The sequence below is a fragment of the Canis lupus genome, chromosome 2 (assembly GCF_048164855.1).
Source record: "Canis lupus baileyi chromosome 2, mCanLup2.hap1, whole genome shotgun sequence".
In the NCBI taxonomy this organism is placed as follows: Eukaryota; Metazoa; Chordata; class Mammalia; order Carnivora; family Canidae; genus Canis; species Canis lupus.
The window spans coordinates 9,585,153-9,602,528 of record NC_132839.1 but is presented as its reverse complement, the minus strand read 5'-3'; the positions used below and the strand labels follow the sequence as shown (position 1 = coordinate 9,602,528).

The following is a 17,376-nucleotide window of genomic DNA, read 5'->3' as shown; positions in this document are numbered from 1 at the left end:
GCAGAAATATTCCCTAGTGATTTCCAAGTCTTTTCAAATGTGTTAAATACAAACTTGATCATTCAACTTTTCTCCCTCACCTGTCATCATCATAATTTTTAAAGGCCTCTCCCCACACACACTGATTCATTCCCAGGCAAGTAATGAGAATGTGGAGTTGATATTCATGACCATCCATATGTTAGTTGGAGGCATAAAATCAAAGCTCGGAGAGTGTGAGCATAGCTGAAAGGCTAATCCTTCATGCTTAAGTCCAAATTTAAACCCATGAGTGTTTTAGAGATGGCTTATACATTTTAATCATGGACACTGTTATAGAAAACTTGGGCTCTCAATTCAGAATGAAGCCACAAAAGGGTGAGTGTTCATACATAATACTTCTAGATACACTAAAGCATGGTGACACATGAGAAATATTTATTTGGTGAATAAATGTACAAATCAACAAATCAATCAGTGAACTTACTCTAAGACTCAGTTAAAAGATTCCCTGTGAGGTGATTCTTTTCCCAAACCATTCTTGTTCCCCTAAGCCCAGGTTCTGTGAGGGCCTGCCTCACAGGCACTTGCTGCATAGCACCATCAGTCAGTGGAGTGCCCACGGTGAAGGACCATAGACCTGCTGCAATGGCGGTAAATAGGACTCTGGTATGTCTGGTGGGGGACTTTACCTGGGAGCTGACGACTACATGGACTTGACTGACGAGCTTCTGCAAGTAGGTACAGAGCCTATAAGACCACATTACTCAACCCTGCCGAGGCAATGTAGAGAAGGGATACAGCCAATTAAGTCAACAACAGATAGAGAAATTTCCCACATCTGGGTTCATGTTCTTCATGTTCTCCACACAAAGGTCTACCTTCAAGGAGCCATGATATAGGGGAAATTACTTCATTTTCATTGTTCTCCATGAAACCCACACCTTGAGGTAATTCTAGATTGGGTAAATCCAGGAAGAGTCACCCAAACTAAAACTGGTTGAATCAATCCTGGCCATCAGAGGAGTAACAGATGTTATGGCCAGGCTGCCCTCACATTTTGCCAGAAATTTAAGTCATGATTTCAGACAGACTGCAACACTTTACGGAATATTCCAAATGGAGTCATTCTTATCTCAGCAACTAATATTGCAGAGCTGCTTGGAAGTGGCAAGATTGTTTTACATCGAGAACAAAGAATTCCAATACAGGCTAGGTATCCTGCAAAACCAGACAAGTTCTGGTGGACCCCAAGAATAGGACCACAATGTATTGAGGACTACAAGTAATTTCCACACTTCCACACTATGACTGTATCTCTGCAGACTGGTACCAAATAACCACAGGGAGGAAGGTAAATTATTTGTTTCCAGCTTGCTACAAAGTGTTTTTATTACAAAGGCACTGGTAAGTGGTGAGATATTTACTCAATAACATTGCTTATAGCCAGCATGGCATGTCTGATGAAGGTAGGAGGTAGATTTTCCATTGTCCTTCATGCTTCATACAGCATTTATGAAATTCTCTCCTACATAAAATGTTGCCCTGAGCCCTGAGCAACAGAATAATTTATACCAGCAGCAGCAGCCTAGTGTTACACTCTGCAGCCCGATCCATGGTTGAGGAGGCTCCTATGAAGTGAGATGAGGCTTCCAAAACTCCTACACCATAGTTGCAGATGCTTAAAATCTTGAAATTTGTTATTTTGTGCACTACACATAAATTTCAAGAAAAATCAGGAGTGTTAAGCCATGACCTGTTACAAAAACCTCTCAACAGGATATTGCCTTACCATTTATAACTCAGAGTTCCTAAGTTCCCAGATTCTTATCTAAAAGTTGGTATTATTGACTCAAGAAGAGACCCTGAGAATGTTGGTCACCAAAGTGGCTGTTGGTCACAAAAAGAGGAGAAAGGAGAGGTTGGGCTGCCAAAGCCAAAATAATATGCCCACCCCAGATTAGCTGTGGTGCTAGTGAAGAGACGTGTGGCCAGGATCTCCAAACCCCAAATCCTGGCACCATGGGTGCCCCAGAAGCACGTGCATGGAAGACACTTAAGGAAAATGAATTCTGAATTATCAGCTAAGACTACAGTGTCAAGCCTCTGGGTGATCTCACATCTCAGCAAGCCCAGAGCATTGAAGCCTCTTTTTGACCCTCCTGGTACACAGCATGCTCCAAGCCACTTCTACCTTGGTTCTACAAGTCACTCAATGAGTGGACTCCCAGTGCTGGGAAGGGAAGGTCCCAAGGTGAAGCAGTACAGAATCACCTCGCTGCACCTCATGGGAAGGAGCAGAGAAAAAAGGCCCCAAAAAGGGATCACTCAAGAGACACAGATGAAAAAGGGACCTGCAGAAGAGAGAAGGTTTAACTTCTCTTCCACACCCCATTCTCAGAAATTGCAATTCCAACTCTGTGGTTAGGAGGTAGCGAAGGAGGAAAGAATGGAGGCTGGAGCCGACTTCTCCCTCTAAAGATCAGAGTGTGTCAATAAACGCTTTGCATATTGACTGTAGATAAAGCTCACAGGATGCAGAGCTCTGGTTTACTCTTCTCTTTCTGTTCCACTAATACAGGCTTGAGAGCAAACACTCCATACTTGGCTTTGCCACAGAATAAAACTAATGTATTTTCCTCAATAATTATAATGGACAAGAGACAACTGGCTTAAAACTTGCTGACCTTGGGGTATCTGGGTGCCTCAGTGGTTGAGCATCTGCCTTCAGCTCAGGTCGTGATCCTGAGGACCTGGGATCAAGTCCTGCATCGGGCTCCCCACAGGGAACCTGCTTCTCCCTCTGCCTGTGTCTCTGCGTCTCTCTGTGTCTCTCAGAATTAAAAAATAAATAAATCTTAAAAAAAAAAACTTGCTAACTTTAAAGTTTGCTGAATGAACCCATCGGTTCATTAAGCAGTGCCCAAATAGCTCTAAGCATGGCTTCTTGATCTGTAAAAACAGAACGTGTTGCATAAGTATCTAAAAGTACTTTTTCTTAATTTCTTGATTTATAAATTAATAATTGATGTTAATTATTTTAAATGTATAATTATATACAAAATAATTTTGATAACTTGATATCATAATTTAGAACTTTCTTAAATCTGTGATTGTGGAATATTATGCAACTACACTTCAGTTGTCTATTACTCAACCTAAATATAAATCTTTAGAGGTTGTGCTTCTTTATCGACCTCTCAACCATAACCTGATAAATGCTTCTTCTGTAATTGGATCTTATTAGGGAAAGACTTTAATATATGCAAGACTTTTTGAAAATCATGATATATTTACCAAGTTTCCAGTGAGTATTTGGACCATCATTTTATGGTTTAAAGTGCGGGATTTAGGTACAAGGTCTACAAGGGAAGACACTGATTCCCCTACCACCTTCCTGATCTTTGAAGAGCTGTATGTAAATGATATGTAAAGTATTTCTAAACCTGCCTTTGCCACGTGATCCAACCACAGAGGCAGCTCTTCTGGTAACAGAAAGAATGAGAAGTTTTAACAGAATTATTTCAGCACTGTTGTCAGGAAGCCTATTTGAAAGAATCAGAAAGGAAAAGGACTGTAGCATTAGTACCCTCACATTTTAGCTTCTTTTCTACAAGGATTGCTGTGCGATACAGTAATATGTGGACAGAGACAGAGATGGCAGGACAAGCAGTGGCTTTGTGGGTACTGCCCCTCTCCTGAGGCAGTAGCTGCCACAGGAACACTGTAATCAGAGTGAAGGTACAGATTGTATAAAAACTTCCCAAAGTCCTCTGCACCATTCTCTTAGTGAAATAATAATGCTTCGCAGTATCCCACAGAAGAGCTTTGTGTAGTGTTTGGCATTAAGCTTTGGGTAGACCCATTTAACTCATTTCAACTCTGAATAGCTGTGAAAGGATTTGTTCAACTCCAGCTGTTCATATTTCTCATGACCTAAAAAGGAAGAAGAAGAAGAAGAAGAAGAAGAAGAAGAAGAAGAAGAAGAAGAAGAAGAAGAAGAAGAAGAAGGAGAAGAAGAAGAAGGAGGAGAAGGAGAAGGAGAAGGAGAAGGAGAAGGAGAAGGAGAAGGAGAAGGAGAAGGAGAAGGAGAAGGAGAAGAAGGAGAAGAAGGAGAAGAAGGAGAAGAAGAAGGAGAAGAAACAACTAGGATGTTTCGTTACGCATACGTGAACCCCTCCAGCCTAGCAGTCTAAGCTATTCCTTAGGAGAAAGATGGGAAGATATTTGTAAAGCTAATGAAACTTCGATCTTCAGAGCCCTTCATTTTTGTGGGTACCATCGTGACCCTGACAGGTTTCAGTAAAGCCTTGTATTTGAAATTTTGCAAAATAATTTTAACCACAACCAATTAATACTGTTGTCCCTTTCCACTCCAACTTCCTCTCCATCACATGTCCTGGGTGTTTGGTGGCACTGGAGTAGCCATGAGCATAGTGAGATCCAGCTAAAGGAAATTTGAGGTGCAAAATCACTTAACATGGGTTTAGCCTGGCCCCCAATGACTTCTGTACATAGGTTTGGGCATTGCTAGTCATTCTGACGCAGGAATGGCTTCCAGGAATGACTAAATGATGATTCATCTCCAGGAAGGTACAGGGACAAAGGTTTTATTGTCATTTAAGTAGATAAGTTGTTGAGAAGTGAAGTTTGAAAATCCAGACCCAGAAACTAGCCTACAGAAAATTCTTCTCATCATCAGACATGTAGAACTGCAATAAGAAGCAATTCTCATCAATGACTGATGAAAACTGAAATTTTCTCTTCTCAGAAAAAATAATCAATAATACAGCCTATACTATTATAAATGCACATTTTTATAGAATGGTCCAAAAAAGAACTTATCAGAATTTCTGACTTTGTAATGGACAAACCTGAAGCAATACTTCAAAATATAAATATAGCTATATGTAAAGTCACATTTTATTAATTTTGATGTATTAGATCACATATTAGTATTTATAATTCATTGTCCTGATAAGACCAGAGGTTCCAGACGAAATGGCATGCAAAAATGCTATGAAGGCAACAAAATGCCCTGAAGATGCAAAATGTTTCTATGACCAAGCACCTACCTTTATTTATTTAATGTATATTCTATGAGTAATTTGATTACAAAATTATGTGGCCCATTACAACATAGCACTAAATCTAGCATACATTCGGCTTGCTCTTGTGCATTCCATAATTTCAGACTCCTTTTATTATTTTTTTCAGAATTACTGTTCATACCAAAATTTAAATGTATTAAGAAAAAAGTATCCATCCAAGTAGAAGCAAAAACCATAAACCTAAAAATGTCTTTGTGATATTTGTTCTCTGGTTTTTAAAAAAATATTTAATTCATTGTGATTTATCATTCTAAATAAATATTCATGTTCATGCCTAATTTTCTATTTGTAATTTCATATTCTTTTTCTTTTCTCAGCAAATGAAGTTGCAGGCTGCACAAAACTTGCATCTGCCATTGAATTAAACCAACTGCAAAGGCATTGATTTACCTAGTCTACTGGATAGAACATGACTGACTTTTGGGAAAATGGGCTCAGGCCATCAGCGTTCCAAAAGCCCTTATCTCAATGATGAAATTCGAAAAATTCTGAAACCTTAAAGATATGTTTATTATTTGGCATCAAAACTCATTTGGCAACTGAGCTTAGCTGGAACTGACATGAGGCTATTTATAAATTTAATTGATCTCACTTAGTATGAATATTCATACATTTTATTGTGGAAATATTAAGCATTTGAATTTAAGATGTTGCACAAATCCCATGAGAGGTTTTTCAGAATTAATTTTTTAATTAAAAAAATTTTTTAATTCTAAAAACACATGTAGTTCCAGGATTTATGGATGAGGACGTGGGATCTGTACTTATTTTCTCACAGTTGCCTCCCATGGGCAGGGACTTGGGGAGTCAAGTAATCTGTTGAGGACTGTGATAAAGTTTTGAGACTACTTGGTAGAATATGACTGGTGGACTCCAGGATATCCAATCCCTGCCCTGGATTCCAGAAGATGCTGTTCACAAAAGAAAACTGATGGAATAGAAGGCAAAATTTCATTTGATTATTGGGGGATGTTGACGTAACATGAAAACATGGAAACCCAGATACATAACATGTGACATGGACTTGAAATATACATTAGATCTGCAACATCTCTAAGCCCAAAGAAACGATTGGCACTTAGGCATGTACTAGTTGTGTGACCTGGAGCAAAACCGTCTCTGTGAAAAACATGCCATCCCCTATAAAATATGGTTTTATATCATCTATTTTATATTTATATGTAACATGGGTATAATATAAATATATTACCTATGGCTGATATTTAGCTAGTACGTGCCATTATGGTCGTGCAATTGATTAAATATTGAAACGATCTTCATGGGTTCCATATAGCTGCTGCCCTATGACCCTGAGCACTTTCTCCTGCCTCCCCAGCCGTCCTTCTTGGACCCCTCAACCCTGGCACAAATCCATCAACTGGGAGCTAGCATATGGCACAACCAGTGCATACAAGACCATACAACATCACTCTAAGCCAGTGTTCACTCTGATTGGCCAATGTTTTGTCTTACTGGTGGTTAAATATTTTGAAATTACCTCTGGGTGAACTAGGCTGTTAGCTGGCTCCATGGTCTCAGAAATTGTCCTATTAATTCACCAGATATGCTCCACTTCATTAATCACCGAGGAAAAACAAATTAAGACTACAAGGAGATACCACTACCCATCCTACAGAATGGTTAACATGCAAAAGACAGAAAATACCAAAAGTCAACAAGAATATAGAGCAAGTGCTACTCTCATACACTCCTGGTGGGAGTACAGCTACATGGGGAAATCGGTTGGTGGTACTTACTAAAGCTGAACGTGTGCATACTGGCATCAGTCATGACCCAGGAATTCTCCTCTAAGCAGTAAAACTTTCTCTCTCTCCACACTCCTCCTCATTAAACAAGGAGACATCGCCCAGGGTTGTTGCCTCAAGGAGACCATAGATGCTGATTGCATTCCTTCTCAGATCCACAGTGGGGAAGCGTTTTGATGTGCATGGGGTTAGCTCAATCCTAGTGCCTCAGAGGTATTTTTGTAAAGCAGAGCTCCTCTACCAAAGTAAAATTCTCTACCTCCTCTCCTGCCTGGTTCTGATTTAATAAAGTTTATAAAAATACCAGCATCCAGCATGGATTGCTGCCAAAGTTTTTTTTTTTTTTCTGCCAAAGCTTTTTGTTCCATGTTCCACTTGTCCTCATCAGCAGATTCAATGGGTGCTGCTAGTTCCTCTGTCTCTTTCTGGATGGAAATGTGAAAAAGGGACGAGCATTAGAGTCATAAAAATAAAAAAAAATTAAAAAAAATTAAAAAAAAAACAGAATTCCCCACATTAGAGGAGCACCTGAACTACTTTCTGGTGGGTGGAGGCCGGGATCAGTGTGTAACCTTGCTATTTTTTTCTCCATCCAGCTCTAGCTTCTTCTTATTGGTTAGAAACATATCTGCGATTCTGACATTAGCTTTTCTGACATCTTAGCTTTTGGTAGAAAGTTCTTCTGGGTCTCTAACAACATTTAGCAGGTCTATGGGGGAAACTGCATCAAGTGACTCAAGCCAGACACCATTTCAAATCAGAGATCTTTCCCTTTTTAGATAACCCTGCAAAAGATCACAAATTCCTGTCTTACACATTTAGGTATTCCTCCCAATATATAAAACCTTTCTGGTAATGCTGACCAAGTCTTTTCTGACTTAGTTTTTTTTTTTTTTTTTTTATTTCACCACCCCTCGTTCATTCCTTGAGTGATGCCTCCTCCTAGCCATCCCTTGTCTGGAGGATGATCTTTTACAATATGAAAACACCTTCAAGCCACAGTAGCAGCAACAGATTCAATTTCCATGAAGAGACAAAAAGAGTGTCACCCTTGCCTTTAAGAATTTCAATATCTGGCAGGAACCTAGCTCTTTAGCTATTCAGGGTGGCACTTTTGTCTTCTGGTGGTTACAAGAAGCTGTAATTAATGCCTCCAAAGGTATTAATATCGCACAAATAGGCCTTTCTGCAAAATAGTCAAATCCAGATACGACAGGCGGAAGAAGACCACTTGGACGTGTTAGTCCTCACCAAAACTTGCTTTCGCATACACAACTTAGAGACCAAAGTAGAATATTGGCTTCCACTCTAAGGCACGGTCATGTTCCAATACCTTGCTTTTAGAAATCTGGCCTCACCGTTTGAAATCAAAGTTGGTATGCAGGTGGTGCCAACAAAGTTTTCCCACCAGCCAACTGTGCCTGTAAGGAAGACAGGATTCAAATGAAATCTCACCAGCTTTGATTATCCTCCAGTGCCTGTGCCACATAGCTGCCCTTTCCTGCTTGTCAGCCCTCCAAGGGACACAATGACTTCCACAGGCACCAGCAGTACCACAACAGTTATTACAGGGAGGGAGAGACCTTCATCACCGGAATATTTTAGCAAATGAATCACACCAGACTGATGGCATAACTCACGTTCTAAGGCCAAGAACAAGAATTATATGGTTTATTTTAAGACAGCAGAAGAGTAAAAAAAAAAAAAAAAAAAAAAAACAGATTGAAAAACATATGATATCCCCTCCAGCTCCGAGCTCTATAAACAGCAGTGGCATTTGCAAAGTTCTGCGTGTCTTCTCAAATGTGGTTTCAGTTTTAATGTGTGTTGACATCTTCCTCTGTGTGCAGATTTAACTGGAAGAACAACAGTTTGTGCTTTTTTTTTTCTTTTGCTGCAGGATGAGAAGAATGGGGAAAGAACCCAGCAATCTGTATTTACATTGAGCAGCTATATACGCTGAATGAACACTGAGATATGGTTTTCCTTCAGGAATTCCAAATTAGTATGATGAAGCATGCTTCTCCCCCAAGCCATTCAGGTGCACAATGCAGAAGAGACGCAGTAGCCCTGGTGTCTCCTTCTATTCTCTTCTGGAACAGAGGCAAATGGAATAAACAAAATGAGATGACTGGAAAGGCATTTCCTTTTCCGAAACAAATAAATGGCAAAGGGACCCACTGAATGCCCAGCTTCAGAGAACCACACAAAGAATCGGAGCTTCAAATTGTTAAGTTTAAAAATAATGGAGTGAAAAATTAAGGAGCTCTAACATGAAACAAATTTAGGAAGAAAGAGAGGGAAACAGCATGCCAAGAACTGTGCTGATTAGGAAGTGGGCAATTTAATTTCTTCAGGAGAGTAAATCTCCAACATGAATTAATTTGCTTCACGCTGAGTCCTGCTGGGTTTTCTTCTTTCCTCAATCACTGTTTATTTCACAAAATCAGCACTCACCTATCTTCTTTGATTATTTAATTTCAGGAGGATTTTCCTTTCACAAAGCAGTTAGCACAGCTAAGCTTGCTCTGCATGCAACGTGGAAACACGTTCTCGTGGCCCGCCGAGGTGTGGGGATTGTGTGTCCATCTGGGAGGCAGTGTCCCCTTGCTCTACTCCCCCTCCAGTGCAATCTCTCGGTGACATTCCAGAATCTACTTCCCACAGGGGGTCTCTTTGGTTGACATTTACCAAATGCACAGGCTCTGATACAAAAATCAGGCAAAGCAGTGTTCATACCATGACATGTACATTCTTATTTCTGAGGAAGTGGGTCATGGGATGTGGCCAATAGATCTTGTCAATAATACACAAGATGCCTTTTTAAAATGAAAATGGGCGTTGACTTCTTTGTTTGCAACTTCTCTGGGGAAGTCTAAACTCTCCTAAATTTTCATTGTACGCACGTAGGTCAGCCTAACAGCGAGGTTTATTAGGATTCAAGGCTATGACATTTTTTTTAAAGACGAGGCTGGTATCTCAATGGATTTCTTTGGACAGAATATTTAGATAGAGATTATTAGAAATATGACACAAACATTTAGAAGTAAACAACTAAAGATCCCCTAAGAAGTGCCACACTGTTTGTTTTTAACTTTGCCTCAAGGACAAGCATGACGCATGTAGCCTTTCCCTTTTATCTCTATTTTGTCTTTACTGCTTCTGATTAGTGACCTCAATTGAGACTCATTGCTCATGGCAAAGGCTGCTAATGGATTGTTTGAGCCTGAGTGTGTTAGGATGGAATATTCCTTCTTCCCAGCCCCAAGGCCAGGGTTTTTCCACCTCCAGGACATTCTATTCAGTTCTAGATAATGACGGTCAGGTTATTCAAACTAAGTGCTTTTTCACTTTTTAAAACAAAGTTCCCTTTTATCACAGTCTATATAGGGATATTTGCAGTCATTAGATTCAAAAGCACGCTGTTGAGCTGCCTCAATTCGAGCCAAGGTGTTTTCTTATTAAAACCCATCACAGGAGAGATCAAATCATGAAACCAAAGATTCGTATGGATTTTCGCAGTGAACTTTAACCACGAGGTAACCTCTCCAATTATTAGCCTATTGTAATTACATTTATGTGTTTTACTCACATGCTTTGTCACTTAAGAGACATGAAAATGCTGTTCATTGTTGCTAGGAGATGGGTGACTATGGCAACAGTGTGGGATGGAGCCAGATGCAGTGCCTAAAGCATAGTCAGGTTTAGGCTCCTTTTTGATCTCTGACTGACTCCATAGCGGTCCTGAGCAAAGAAGCCCCAAATCACTGCCTCTTCAGCTTGCTTCAAAAGATATGCCACATGGCTTCTTCTCGCACATCGGTTCTCCCCATTTAACAAGTGTCTTTTCGGTGCTAACTATACACCATGAGGCTGTCTGGAAAAGAAAAAAGCTGGATAACAAGGGGGATTATCACAATTTAGCTGTGTTTTCATACTGTTATTAATTTAGTTCAGATCTAGTGCCATATGCTTGTCTTCATCATTCCCCTGAACTCCTGGTGACTTTCATAGAAGTTCCATGTGAAGAATGAGAGCAACATATGGTTCTAATAGTAGTTTGCTCATTCCTCAAAGATTTATGGGTGTTTTAAAGTCATTAATCATTATCATTGAGACACACTTCAATGTCTTCGGAAGGAGTACTTTCACTGCTTTAAAGGAGTCCTTATCACATGGCCATTTATAGTACAAAGAATAATGCTTATTTTTTCTTTAAAAACTCAGGAAGAAGAGAAAAATACTGATTTGTCTCTCTTATAATCAAGTAAGATGGCAGCAAACTGTAGTCATAAATGGTCATATTAAATGGAATATCTAAAATAATTTGCTATTGGATCATGAAAGTCTTAACCGATTTTCTCATTGTTTTCGTGATGTCACTCGTCTTCACAAAAACTATGACTCCCTGTTGCCCATCACATCAAATCCAAACTCCTTCTCCTGGTCCTCCTCTTCCTGTGCCCTAACAATCCATCCAGCATAACTTATTCCCCTATATAAATCTTTCCTCTGATCAGATGAGAGGAATCTCTCATAGACTCTTCCTTCCCACTGCCTCCTCCACTGCCGTTCACACTGATGATCCCTACTTCCATTTCTGTGTCTTTGTTGCTGCCATTTCCTAAAATGCCGTCTCTATCTCGAATGCTCATTTTGGTTCAAATATTTATCAGGTACCTACCATGTGCCTGGCCCCATATTACGTGCTTGTATGTGAAGGAAAGCATGATGAGAGCACCATACTATCTAACAAGGGCAACAGATCCATAAAAATTAACAATGGACATCATTTTTGAAATGTTCACTACATGTAGGATGCACTGAGACACTATTCCCTATTTACTGTCCAGAATCTTGATATTACCATCTCCAGCTAACAGATGAAAGACCTGAGACCTTGTTCAAACGGTCAAGTATAAATGATTCACCTAAAGTCAGAGAGCCAGTCAGCAGTAAAACTGAGACTAGAACCTAGATCTGTCTCCTTTCAGAAACGATACTTAATCACCCCAGTGTTTCCACACAAAGAGATACCTTCAATAATGCAAATATATATATTTTTAAGAATAGGAACCACTAAGGGAGAGAGTGATCATTTCCATTCGAGAACAGAGAAGAGTTCCTAAGGTTCAGAAAGAGGTTAACTTAAAAATAAGGAGTTTGACAGTGAATATAGCAGGTAAAGGACATTTTGGGGAAAAGGTTGAACTTAGAATTTTAAATTCTTTTCAGCTTCTTTGAACGTCAGTTCTCTCAACTCCACCATTTCCCTTCTTCAAGGTGCAGCTCAATGCCTACCTCCTTCCTAATGTCATCAGTCTGCACATTAACCCTTTCCCCCTTTCATTCTCCTCTAAACTCTGACGGCACTTCTTTTGCAGCAGCCCCCTTAGGTCTTGATTAGATAGTATCTTATGCTGCTCTCAATTTTCTGGACCATTCAAACATTGAAGACAGCAGCCACATTTCTCTCTTTAGTAGCTTCCAAAGCACCTAGAGCTGTGTTAGAAACACCCCAGGTCATCTGTGTGTGCCACTTATTGACAATAAGTCTTCACACCTGTATGATGTTTAAGTTTGTAAATTCTTTCATTTGTGCAATGTTCTTAGATATTCACAATAACCCAGTGAAGTAAGCCGGCTTGCTGTTTTTAGTCCCCATTTTGCAGATTAAAGGAAACTATGATTTAGTTCATTGGAAAACCCAGAAGCACCCTGGCAATAAATAAATGAGATTTTCAGTAAAAGAATCTAGGCGCTGTCTCCACTATACAATTCTTAATTCAGAGAATGATTGATTGATGGGTTAACTTCATATTCGGGCAGATGCATCAAGTCTCATATCCACATTATCACTACTAAGCCTGTAATATAATTCTGTCTTCATATAGTAAGTGTCGAACCAGGTTTACCTCAGAGAGGGAACTGCAAAATATTTCACTCAACCTATTCAACCACTTGATTGTTGAACCAAGAGCAAAAAATGGGATTTAGAAAATATGCTTAAGGTAGCATGGTGGTTACTCTTGTCCACATGAGGTTCCTGAAATAACCAGCTTAACAAGCCTCATAAGGGCTGCAAACAGCAGGTGGGTATTTCCCAGCCATCTGCTGACTTCTCCAATTGAGAGCCCTTGAGAAAGTCACTAACACGATCATGAAAGGGATGAATGGTCCTGCTCATTAATCAAAGACTGTGGGAAAGTAACCAAACTTGATTCATCCCACAGAAGGCTGGGCACACTGTCAAAGCCCAGAGGGAGGGTACAACACAGGGTAAAATGTCTCCTCTACTCAATGCAGAACTTGCTTTCCCTACCATGGGAAGACCCTCAGCGAGCGGCCCTAGGTGTAGCCACTGTGAGCACATCTCCTAAATGAAGGTAGGAGCCCTCAGTGAGCCCTTTACAGGGCCTCCTTGGCAGAGCACTGTTTCATCTCATCACAAGTCAAACTTGAAATTTTCTTGACACTTTTAATTGATGAGCCAGCAGATAAGCATGTTATAAAGCATTCACTGAGTCTCCAAGGGCTTCTTGGATCTTCCATCTGGCCTGCTCTTCTGCCCCTACACCCAGAGATAATTTTCCAATATTGACCCCTGGGACAGAATTCAAAAGAGATATATGAGTTCCACTCACCAGTGGTTCCATTTAGAAACTTGAGGCTAGCTGCTTTGAAGTGTGTCTGCATTTAGCACTCCCTACCCTCTTCCTCAGACTCGTCCTTCCCTCCTTCACATTATTCTGTTGCACATACACCCAAGTGCATGGCTTTAAGAGAAGAGATTTGTCATACTTTTCATTTCTCCACTGCCACCTCCAGAACATTGGCACCCTACTTTACATGTAATACGTGATCAGTAAACAGGAGGTAAATAATATTTCCTGAGGGGGAAAAAATAAGATTAATTGAAACAGCTGTGGAAAGTTTTCAATCTCACTGGTAAACAAGCTGTATACCACTTCCACCTATATACGTGGCACAAATCTTTTCAACTTCATTTTTCTTCCTTTTTAAAAAAATGTATTTCATATTTTGTAATGAGATTTCTCGGTGGTTCATACAAGAGTACCATGGCCCAGAGGCTGTGAGAGTCACTGTGTATGTAAATTGCCAAAAGTTATTCATTCCTGATTAAATCCTTAATGGCATGCTGTTCTCTTCTTCATGACCAGCTTCCCAGCTCAGAGACCTGCCCTCTTATTCTTGACCTTGCCCCAAAAGTTTCCAAGGTTCCCCTGTTCTGATCTCTCTTGATCCTAGTGATGATTTCCCCCTCTCTATTGGCTCTCTCAGCTCTCTGGTCCGCAACAACTGCACCATGGCACAAGTGAGTTTAAAGCCACCCTTCGGGCACGGCCTTTCCAGGATATCGTCTTCCACTGGCCATGGTGCCCCTCACACTGCACTCCTCACACTCAGCTTCTGATGTGACTACAGGCTCACTCATTCATCTTGAGTTTCCTCTACCTTGCTGATTAAAAGGTAGCTCGTGTAAAATATTTTTGATATTTAAAAATACCACAACAATTTTTGTTCGATGTATCCCAGTTTGAGAGGGGAGTTGAAAATCTGCTCACAAGTTATTGGCAGAAAAGCACAAACTTGTCTCAAGAGCACTTCAATTAGTTCTCAAAGTACATCTTTCTTACACTGCCTTCTCTCCTTTTATTTCCATCAAAAATACATTATCTTCTTCCTTGAAAGGCTATGGCAGTAAGAAATGAGATGAAAGAAGCACACACAGTAGGCAGCCACATTACCCTGGAAGTTATTGAACGTGCTTCCCCCAAATTCTCTTTCTTTGAGTTTCACGCTGTCATAAATGTTACTTTCTATAGACTACTGGAGATTCTTTTTAAAGTGACCTGGGCACTTGCAAATCAATCAAAGTCTGTTTTTTAAAGATGGCAGGAATATTTTGTCATAACATTTAAAAATACATTTAATAGGGCCAACATTTGTAATGGTATGGATAAATTTATAAATTACATTGTCAGAGCCTAGATTTTATTTATGCCAAGTTGAAAACACAAACCGCATGAACGCTTAGAAAACCCAAATCCAATATTATGTACCTGTTTCCACTTGTTTCCCTACCACCATCATGTGCAAGAACAAGGTAAGCCCTGACTGCATTCCTATTTCATTTCCCTACCTATTTCTGTTCTCCACCACTATAAACAGAGAGGATTACTCAAGGGCAGGTAACCAGAAGGAAAATAGGCAGAGCAAAGAACTTATAGTATCTTCATATTAGGGCATTCATGCTGAATAAGTGAATAATCAAGAATTAACAATATATTTCTTATTGCTTTTCTAGATTAGCATTTCGAAGAAAATAACAATGCTTTCTAAAGCACACATCTAAAGAAAACACATTTTTAAGTTATTAAGCTTTATTGTTATTATTCACATTAATTTAATGTAACTTGGAAAAACAATCACACTTTCTATTTTAAGCTTTTTTGAAAGTGATATACAAAATGGGCTTCTCTGCACCAAAATGGGGATTCAAACTGGTCTTGGTTCACATAGATGATTTTAATTTAGAAAATAAGTCAGGGCATTTGCTGATTTCAGCAAGATTTGTTTTTCCTTCCCTTCAGTATACTGCTTAGGCATTCTTACTGTTAAGAATTCCAAGACGGTCTACATATTTCCTAAGAAAATTAACTTAGCACAGGAGTCACTAAATGAATTTTTATTCTACAACTGATAAAGTAATAGTTTCTGTCAATTGGTCACCTGATTTTCTCTTTATTTCTCAAATTTAAAAATGGGCAGAGTCATTCAGTAAAACATTATGTTTTACATATCCTCAAGTACATCTACATTACGTTTCACATCCTCAAGTGAATCTACAGTTAAGTTTAATTGAGAAGAAATACAAAATTATCCTCTAACACATAACTGGATAATCATATATTCTGGGATAATGGGACAGCCATAATTTCAAATATTTGGTCCATTGGTGTGTCCCAATTTTTGGTCGAAGATGTATGATTACTCCAACCATATGACTGTGTGGGTTGACTTTGGCTGGCTTACTTTGAATTAGTGCAAAACTATTCATTTCCAGGGGTTAGTTGGAATGTTACAAATGCCAACTATATGCTGGTTGCCAGAGAGGAAGTAGGGGAGGAGGTGAAACCTTGATGAGCACTGAGTAATGTATAGAATTGTTGAATCATTATATTGTACACCTGAAACCAATATAATACTGTATGTTAATCATACTTCAATTTAAAAAAAGAAAACAATGAAAGTATTCTATGAGAATCAAATGACTATCTGGAATGGACAGTAGTGTTGCACATAAAAATAAAATCTGTGAGAAAAAAGCATATGCCAACTATGTATGAGGGAGTTCTTGAACAACCTTATGATTTCTGTATTATAGCCTCTCCATCCTGATATAGACGGTTTCTGACCAAAGAAATGAATTGCAAATTTTTCTGAAGGCAACTCATCTTGGTTCTGCATAACAAAGACCAGCAAGGTGCTGTGTGTGGTGCAAAGTACATGCCATTCTGTGATCACAGGAATTTAATTCAAAATGTTCAAAGCAAATTTTTAATAGAACAAACTAAATCAGACATTCAAATGTCATGTACTCTGACAACTTTTGTCTCCCCTGCACCAAGATGATGGACTTCAAAGCCAGAGGGACATGGCTTCCTCATTTCCTCACTGCAGGATATTTGTGAAACTTAGTTAACCTCCAGAACTGTATTTCCTCGATGGCAAAGTGGGGTGAAGAGTTTACAGAATTGCTGGCAGCCTTAAATAAGCTCACGAAATGTGAGGATGCCTGGCACATTGCCTGGCATATAATGGACACCCAATACATATTAGTTTGATTTTCACATCTCCAAGATACCTTACTAATCTGTCCCTTAATTGCAGTTCTGACCTCTCATCTTACATAAATCCCTAATTTTGGGAAACTTTTGCAATTTAGATACCAATCTTCTCAATAAAGAGTTCAACAGCAACAGAAAATCTCCTTAACTTCAAAAACAGATCCTTTGCTATGCTCATGCCTAAAGCTTCTAAATTTTATAGAAGACAAAGGCATTTATTCCAGAATTATAGATAAATCCAAAAATATAAATCCCCCAGAGAGAGATAGCACCATGACTTAAATTCATACCAGGTTCTACATGACTGATAACAAACATTTTCTTTGATGAATAGGGAGAGCCAGAGTGAGAGTACAGGGAAATGCAGTAATCTGGCCTGGGAAGAGGCTCTGCGAAGGGAGGAAAAGGGAGGAATAAGAGACAAAATCAAAAACAAATTTCAACCACACAGTTGTTCCTCTAGACCAGATCCTGCAAAAGGAGATAGGATTTACATCACAATTTCTTTAAAAAAAAAAAACAAAAAACTTTTGCCTGATGCTGATGGTGATAGAAAATCCAGTTTAAATTATAGACTTATTTTGATCATGGTGATATTTTCTGTTATTACTGATAAGCCCAGGGCATGTATATGATCAGAGATGTTGT

General features: G+C 39.3%; 2 long non-coding RNA genes across 3 annotated transcripts in view; both read right to left on the bottom strand.

Annotated features, from left to right (window-relative positions):
- The window catches only part of LOC140612240 (uncharacterized), a 54,416-nt gene extending 45,973 nt beyond the window's left edge, over window positions 1-8,443 (bottom strand). For both annotated transcript variants that reach the window (XR_012013534.1, XR_012013535.1), the window contains exon 1: window positions 8,312-8,443. This is a non-coding gene — a long non-coding RNA (uncharacterized lncRNA). The remainder of the gene's footprint in view (window positions 1-8,311) is intronic.
- Window positions 8,444-8,707: 264 nt separating this feature from the next.
- LOC140609837 (uncharacterized) lies at window positions 8,708-9,767 on the bottom strand. Its single transcript, XR_012011565.1, has 2 exons — window positions 9,314-9,767; window positions 8,708-8,949 (listed from the first exon to the last, which is right to left on the bottom strand). It is a non-coding gene; the product is annotated as an uncharacterized lncRNA (long non-coding RNA).
- Between the last annotated feature and the right edge of the window lie 7,609 nt (window positions 9,768-17,376).